The sequence below is a fragment of the Carassius auratus genome, unplaced genomic scaffold, assembly GCF_003368295.1.
Source record: "Carassius auratus strain Wakin unplaced genomic scaffold, ASM336829v1 scaf_tig00037531, whole genome shotgun sequence".
Classification (NCBI taxonomy): domain Eukaryota; kingdom Metazoa; phylum Chordata; class Actinopteri; order Cypriniformes; family Cyprinidae; genus Carassius; species Carassius auratus.
In genome coordinates this window covers 58,623-66,557 of record NW_020526387.1, presented here as the reverse complement: position 1 = coordinate 66,557, position 7,935 = coordinate 58,623, and the positions used below count along the sequence as shown (strand labels likewise).

Sequence of the window (7,935 nt, the reverse complement as noted above, 5' to 3'; positions counted from 1 at the left end):
TTTTTATTATTTGAAATGTTTTATTAGTTTGGATTTGTTTTTGTTATTTAAAACTTCAGGTGACATAGAACAATATAATCATAACTGAACCATGGCATTTATTTCAGTTCTATTTCATCAGGGGAAGCTGATTATAATCATATATATACAACAAATCAATTTTAATCTTATAATGTTTTTCAATTACATCATTAATGTGTTAAAAAAGTAGAAATACAAGCAAAAAACATGTTTGTGTCAAAACACTGCTTGTATGCAGAGAGTTGGTCTACTCAGACTCAACAAACATGACCAACCAGCTTCAGCAGCTCTGTTGGAGAACAGCTAGACTGGTGCATCAACTACACCAACGCTTAACATCTAATACACTTTTAGACTAAGAACAGTAGAGCAGAAGCCCCTCCCATTTCTGAATTTCCATAAATGACTGTTTCTTCCCTGAGCTTTGGTTAAACCCACCCAGGTTTGTTAAACATCACTATTATGACCCAGTAAATGAAAGTGCACAGAGGTATGTCTTGTCTAAGATTGTGTCTCAGTAATCCAAACTGTGTTTGGAGCACATATAAATGTTTCTGTTACTGAAAACACTGAGTTCAGGTCGAGTTTAGGAACAGTTTCACAAGATCCAGAAGCAGGAAATCTGCAGAAGTGAAACTGTGACTCTTCACAGAAACGACCCGCCCACATCAGCGTCTGCTTCAGTGTTTGTCTGATAGTGAGCTTTCAGCTTATCTGTGCTTCTACAGGAAACAAACCCAGGCTTTATATATACATGACGGTTTTCAGAGAGGTATGATCTCATTTTCTCCCACTTGTGAAATAAATATTTGGGTTAGACATATATAGTGTGTACTGAGTAACAAGTTATATATAAACAAATCACTGTGCATTACTGATTCAGTCTTGGTTGCTGCTGTTTGCTCTCAGTATTTAAGTTAATCTGTTGACAACCAGAGAAACACAAATTATAATTTAAAAAAATGGAAAAAGATTCAGAAAGAATCAAAAAGAATCAGAAAAAGTAAAAAACGACAACAGCAAAAACTGTAACTCATTTCCAGGAAATGATCTCTCTCTGCTGATCACAAAACAGCAATAGACAACAGAGCTGCTGTCTCCTCTACTAAAACTGCTCATTAGTACAGTTAAGGAAGCGCTTTTTTCATTGATATTGAGTATTTATAACACTATGACTCTAGGCACTTTTTAAGGAAGGTAAAAAGATGAATAAGTTATTAAGAATATTGATATATATAATGAATGCTGTAATGTTGGAGCGTGTTGCTCGTTACGCCGCTTGTTTTCTAATTTATAATGGTCTCCTTTCTAAGAAGCTTCAGAATCTACAAATAATCTGGAGGTGTAAATGTACAGATGTCAAATTTAGCTAAAGGAAACTTAGCCAAAATGTACTTTTGACCATTTAAAAAAAGTTCCACATTTAGTTAAAAGTAAACACTTATCTCTGCTTATTTAAAAACACTTTTACAACTAGGTTCTTTCGTTTTAAATATTGTCAAGTAAAACCTTTATTATTACAGCGCTTTAACGATACAGATTGGTCAAAGCACTGAGCAGCATTAAATATAAAAATGCAATGAAAAATTTCAGCATATGCTGGATAGGTATGTTTTGACGCATGACTGCTGGTCATGAGCTGGTTAAATTGGTAACAGAGTACAGTATGTGTCAATAATGCAAAAGAACAATAGTAAATATTAAATGTGCAGGGACACAGAAACTAGGAATCATCACATGCTAGACAATAATAAGCAACTTGTGTGAGGAGGATGAGTGCAACTTTATAGTGTCACTGATTTGGAAACAGCTGTGGTGCAATAATGAGTTCCTAGGCAGGGGTTTATGGGGGATGGAGTCCAGAGAGAACCAAGACAAAACCCTTATCTGACAATTGCAATCTATAGTAACATACTATAAACAGTGTATAGAGTAGGAACCTTGCTGAGAATATAGTAATAACACTAGAAACAACTAAATTCACAGTAACATACTGGTATGGAAAATGTACAGTAGAGAACAGTTGAGAATCCAGTGATTACTGTAAAAAAAATAAGAAAAATAAAGCTGTGCCTTATCCATTCTTACTCTAAAATATGTCACTACTATGCCACATCTTAAAATGAGCTAAAATAATTCTAGCTCAATATTTTCAAGGCTATGTACAGTGGTTTTGCTTATTGCACACATAGAAAGTAACTAATGACTATATGTTATCATCTATCACTGTACACAGCAAAATCCCCAGTGTTAATTTAACACTCTGAGTGTGGACTCATATAAACACTGAAGCAGTGTTTAAAAGTTACACTGAAGCAGAGTTGAAGTTAATGAGATAATTAAGAAGTTAATTGAGTTATGATTAAGCATTATTGAAGACACCTGATGTTAACAAGCAGAATCACCAAACGAGAAAATCACAATTTGTGTATCACCATTATAGTGTTCAGTGTTTGCTTTAGTTGGGATCTTGGCTTGTAACTTTTTATTTTTAAAGTTTGTTTGTCAAATCAAGAGCAAAAATCTTCGCGTGTTGATGATTATGTTTAATGTTGTAATTTGACATGAATCACTGAACTCATTTACAGTCTCTTTTCAAGTAAAGCTTCCATTATTGATTGTCACAGCTTTGATTCCGCAATGAAAAAATCTGTATTTTCTATACATTTTGTAGTTATCTCTTGCAAGTGATTCTGATTTTTTTTTTTTTTTATTAAAGAGTTCTAATTTTAGGCACACACAGATAACAATAATCATGTATGAATCTCAACAATGGTGACAAACAACATATTCAGATAAACAGACCAACTCTGAACATCACAAAACTAGATACAAAAAAATGAACATAAAAACAGCAAAAATAAAATATAATTAAAATAAAAGTTAAAAAAGACAGTTCAGCTCATAATTTATTCATGCCGCAATGCATGATGGGAGCCATGGATGAGTTTTTATTGGCTACAACATGCTTTTTTGATGGTCACCGTTGTGTGTGATGCCTCACGCTGATTCCTGATGTCTGTGTGTCCAAACAAAAGATTACTTTTTTTTTTTTTACGGTCGAACTAACTATTAAAAACATGTCATACTATGTCAGAAATGCTGAGTTGCTTACTTTTCTTGTTCACTTAATTTATGTATGCAGTAAAGAAACCTAAACTCAGGCATTCAGGTAACTCTATAACAAAAAGCTCAAATCACAATCCAATGGCACACATGATTGCCTTTGCTGTGGTCTGTCTGTATGATACAATTCAGTTACCACAGCCACATAAAATCTAAAGATAATAACTGAAGGGTCAAGATCCCAACTAAAGCAAACATTGACCACTATAATGGTGACACACAAATTGTGATTTTCTCGTTTGGTGATTCTGCTTGTTAACATCAGGTGTCTTCAATAATGGTCAATTAACTCAATTAAATTCTTAATTATCTCATTAACTTCAACTCTGCTTCAGTGTTACTTTTAACACTGCTTTAGTGTTTATATGAGTCCACACTCAGAGTGTTAAATTAACACTGGGGATTTTGCTGTGTAAACTCATATTACACAATGCTACTGGATATACTGTAGCTGTACGTGTGTTTGAGAATCAAACTGTTCTGTTCAGACCCAGCAAATAATAAAAATTAGTGAAATGGAATGTAATATCAAATCATTGCACATGCATTGAAGTCTGTGTACAAAGTTCGAATAATGTTCCCAGCATCTCTAACCACAAAACTATATTTAGTTTTCATATTAAAGCCAATTCTTGGTATAAAAATACTGAAATAAAAAAAAATCTTCAGTGATCTTGTATTTTAATAAATACCTATATATTCATTTTTCTTCTGAAGGTACAAGATCATGGTGGGAAAATTAAATGAATTAGCCCAGCTGAGAGATTCTGGGTTTGGTCGACCCCAGCCCAGACATGGACTCAGACTCCTCTACTGGTTTGCCAACGAATGTGTTTCTTTTGATGAAGAAAATAACATGCTCTCTGAATGTGACCCAGTCAGTGGAGAATTTGGGTTTCCACCATTTTAATAACAGATGCTACGGGAAAAAGTTTCTTGATGAGGAAGATTTCCCTTACTATGTTGTTGGAAATCTAAACTTTGAAAAATATCCAGAAGCTGAAGATCTTCCTGATTACGTCTTAGAAGACAAATATACAGACGAGCACAACAGCAACACGGATCGCATCATCATCAGTCTTGACCAGGACTGGTTTCATGAAGTTTACGTGACTCAACACCCTCGACCGATCAAACAACTACGACCCAGACGCCACTCACCGGATCTCCAGAGGCCTTCTCATGATCATCAGGAGGATGAGTTTAGAGGACTTTCTGAGGAAGATGGATTATTATACACACACACAACCTGTCAGACCCCAAACTAGAGATTTCACATCGGTCAGTGTGTCATCCAGTGATTCATCAAAAGAGTCTATAATCCAGTTTAATGATGACATGCCTCGACAAAACAGCTCAGAGAACCTACCCGGATTGTGGGAAAGATTCTGCACCATTCTTTAAAACAGATGTGCGTTCCAGTGATTTGATGGACTTCATATTTCTCTTTGCAAAGCCTATAAAAAAAGAAGCATATAACAAACAGTAAAATTAAATTAAATTTGGTCTAATCAGAACAGTGTTTTCTGGTGAGCTTTATCACTACTCTTCACCAAAGGAACACAATATGTACAAAAGTAATTGTACAGTAACCTTGAGCTAATTTTTCCACAGTCATATCGTCCTGTCATCCGCATATGAGACACACGATAATATCACACATGGTGCATCATTCATATACTTATTTAATCACTTATTCAGTTACTTATTTTGATGTATTATCACCTGAAATTAAAAATCATTTTCTTTCATTTTGTAAGAAAAGATTTGAGTTGAGTGATGAAAAAAAAAACACATCACGTCACATAAATATTTCAAAAGGTGAGTATATGGATATCACACATGCAGTTTGCAAACTTTGCTCAAGAGTTACGCTGGCATAGATTCTCAAACCATTTTTCTGGCCTTTTTAAGAGCTAAACATGATTTACAGTTCAGATGATGCAGGTTTCACAAAAAAAGTAAAAATAAATAAATAAATAAATAAACATAAATTGTCAGCTTTTATACAATTTTTTTTTGTAAGTGAAAGTGACATTCAGCCAAGTATGGTGACCCATACTCAGAATTTGTGCTCTGCATTTAACCCATCCAAGGTGAACACACACAGAGCAGTGAACACACACACACACACTGTGAACACACACCCGGAGCAGTGGGCAGCCATTTATGCTGCGGTGCCTGGGGAGCAGTTGGGGGTTCGATGCCTTGCTCAAGGGCACCTAAGTCATGGTATTGAAGGTGGAGGGAGAACTGTACATGCACTCCCCCACCCACAATTCCTGCCGGCTCGGGACTCGAACTCACAACCTTTCGATGGCAGTCCAACTCTCTAACCATTAGGCCACGACTTCCTAGGAAGGAGGGATAAGTCAAATGTATCAATTATTATATAAATTTAAAACACATAAATATATCTTAGTGTCCTCAAAGCAAAATCTCCAGTGTTAATTCAACACTCTGAGTGTGGACTCATATAAACACTGAAGAAGTGTTAAAAGTAACACTGAAGCAGAGTTGAAGTTAATGAGATAATTAAGAAGTTAATTGAGTTATGATTGACCATTATTAAAGACACCTGAAGTTAACAAGCAGAATCACCAAACGAGAAAATCACAATTTGTGTGTCACCATTATAGTGGTCAGTGTTTGCTTTAGTTGGGATCTTGACCCTTCAGTTATTATCTTTAGATTTTGTGTGGATGTGGTAACTGAGTTATAACATACAGACAGACCACAGCAGAGGCAATCATGTGTGCCATTGATTGTGGTTTGAACTAATTGTCATGTAGTGATTGAATGTGTGAGTTCAGGTTCCATTAAATGTATACATAAATTAAGTGGAAAAAAGATAGCAATCCAGCATTTTTGGCACAATATGACATGTATTAAGAGTTAATTCTACACAAAGAATTTTTTTTATTTAGTCTAGACACACATACATCAGGAATCAGCGTGAGCATCACAACAACGGTGACCATCAAAAAAGCATGTTGTAGCCAATAAAAACTCATCCATGGCTCCCATCATGCATTGCGGCATGAATAAATTATGAGCTGAACTGTCTTTGTAACTTTTTATTCTAATTATATTTAATTTTTGTTGTTTTTATGTGAAGTTTTAGTATCTAGTTTTGTGATGTTCAGAGTAGATCTGTTTATCTGAATATGCTGTTTGTCACCATTGTTGAGATTCATACGCTGATTATTGTTATCTGTGTGTGCCTAAAATAAAGACACTTTAATTTAAAATAAATAAATAATCAGTCACTTGCAAGAGATGGCTACAAAATCTATAGAAAATACAGACTCTTTCATTGTGGAATCAAAGCTGTTACAATCAATAATGGAAGTTTTATTTAGAGAAAACACTGTCAATTAGTTCAGTGATTAAGGTCAAACAACAATTACATTAAAAAATAATGATCACCATCCAATGACTTTTGCTCTTGGCTTGACAAACAAATTTTAAAAGTAAAAAGCCACAAGCCAAGATCCCAACTAAAGCAAACACTGAACACTATAATGGTGACACACAAATTGTGATTTTCTCGTTTGGTGATTCTGCTTGTTAACATCAGGTGTCTTCAATAATGCTCAATCATAACTCAATTAACTTCTTAATTATCTCATTAACTTCTAACTGTTTATATGAGTCCACACTCAGAGTGTTGAATTAACACTGGAGATTTTGCTGTGTAGTTGTTTGGATTTTTAGAATCACTTTAGATTCTCATGGCTAATATATTGGTACACATTTACAGCTGTTTGTTTGCTGCTGCTGCGTGTAAAATATTGGTTGATTTCCGCAGTGGTCTGAATGAAAACAGCTGATGAGCTTTTTGAAAATGTAATATCATTCTCTGACAGCTTGTGAACCACACTACACAAACAGTGCTGCGCTCATAAACACTACTTTATTAGCCATTACAGCTAGGCAAATATTTTAATGTTTTGTCACTGTGTAAAGGAAACACAACAAAATGCTGTTGAACAACGATAACTGATGTTTTCAGATATGCAAATCCAGTCCTGGCCTACAAAACCTGTACCATTATGATACTGAAATCTGGGTTGGTTATACATGTTGGTTACATGTTGTGTGTTTTATTTGAATAATAGGTGAATAATTCTTACAGCTTGGGACAGAATTTTATTTTGACAAAAAAACGAGCATGGCTTAAAGTGCTTCACTTAAAATACTGTATGTTAAATAATAAAAAAATGTGTTTAAATAATGTTGGCTCTTATCACTTTGTGCACAATATCTTTATATGGATATGTGGATATGATATGTGGGCTCATTCAGTGTAGTTAACCGAGTAGTGTAGTTATTATATTATTTAAAATCCCATGCTATGTATACTGTGTTAACCTAAAGACTTCTTATAGCACTTATCCTAGGTTTTGAAATTAACTCACTGTAAATGTTTTAATAATTTTTAAAGATGTTACAATGTAATAACATAATGTTATTGTTGTTTTACTTCCTCCTTTTATCTCATATCACAATTACATTAATTTCGCAATTCGTGCCTTTGGGCCACCTGGCGGTAGTTTCGCGAATTATTTGAACACGCGACTGAATTACAGTTAACGCCGCGACACCGCAGTCCACCTACTGTACATGCAGACATTCATATGAGGAGTCTAGCAGCCAATTAGGCAATCAGAGAACACATTTTATCTTTGAACATGAAAAATAAAGCTGGCTACTGCCATGCTCACACCCCCTGCACAGCGTGGAACATAAAATTTATATCCATGATCTGCCATTTTCTCTATGATC

The 7,935-nt window shown here is 34.7% G+C and overlaps 1 pseudogene; it reads left to right on the top strand.

Annotated features, from left to right (window-relative positions):
* Positions 1 to 552: 552 nt before the first annotated feature.
* On the top strand, positions 553 to 4,879 carry LOC113083288 (uncharacterized; annotated as a pseudogene).
* Positions 4,880 to 7,935: the final 3,056 nt, after the last annotated feature.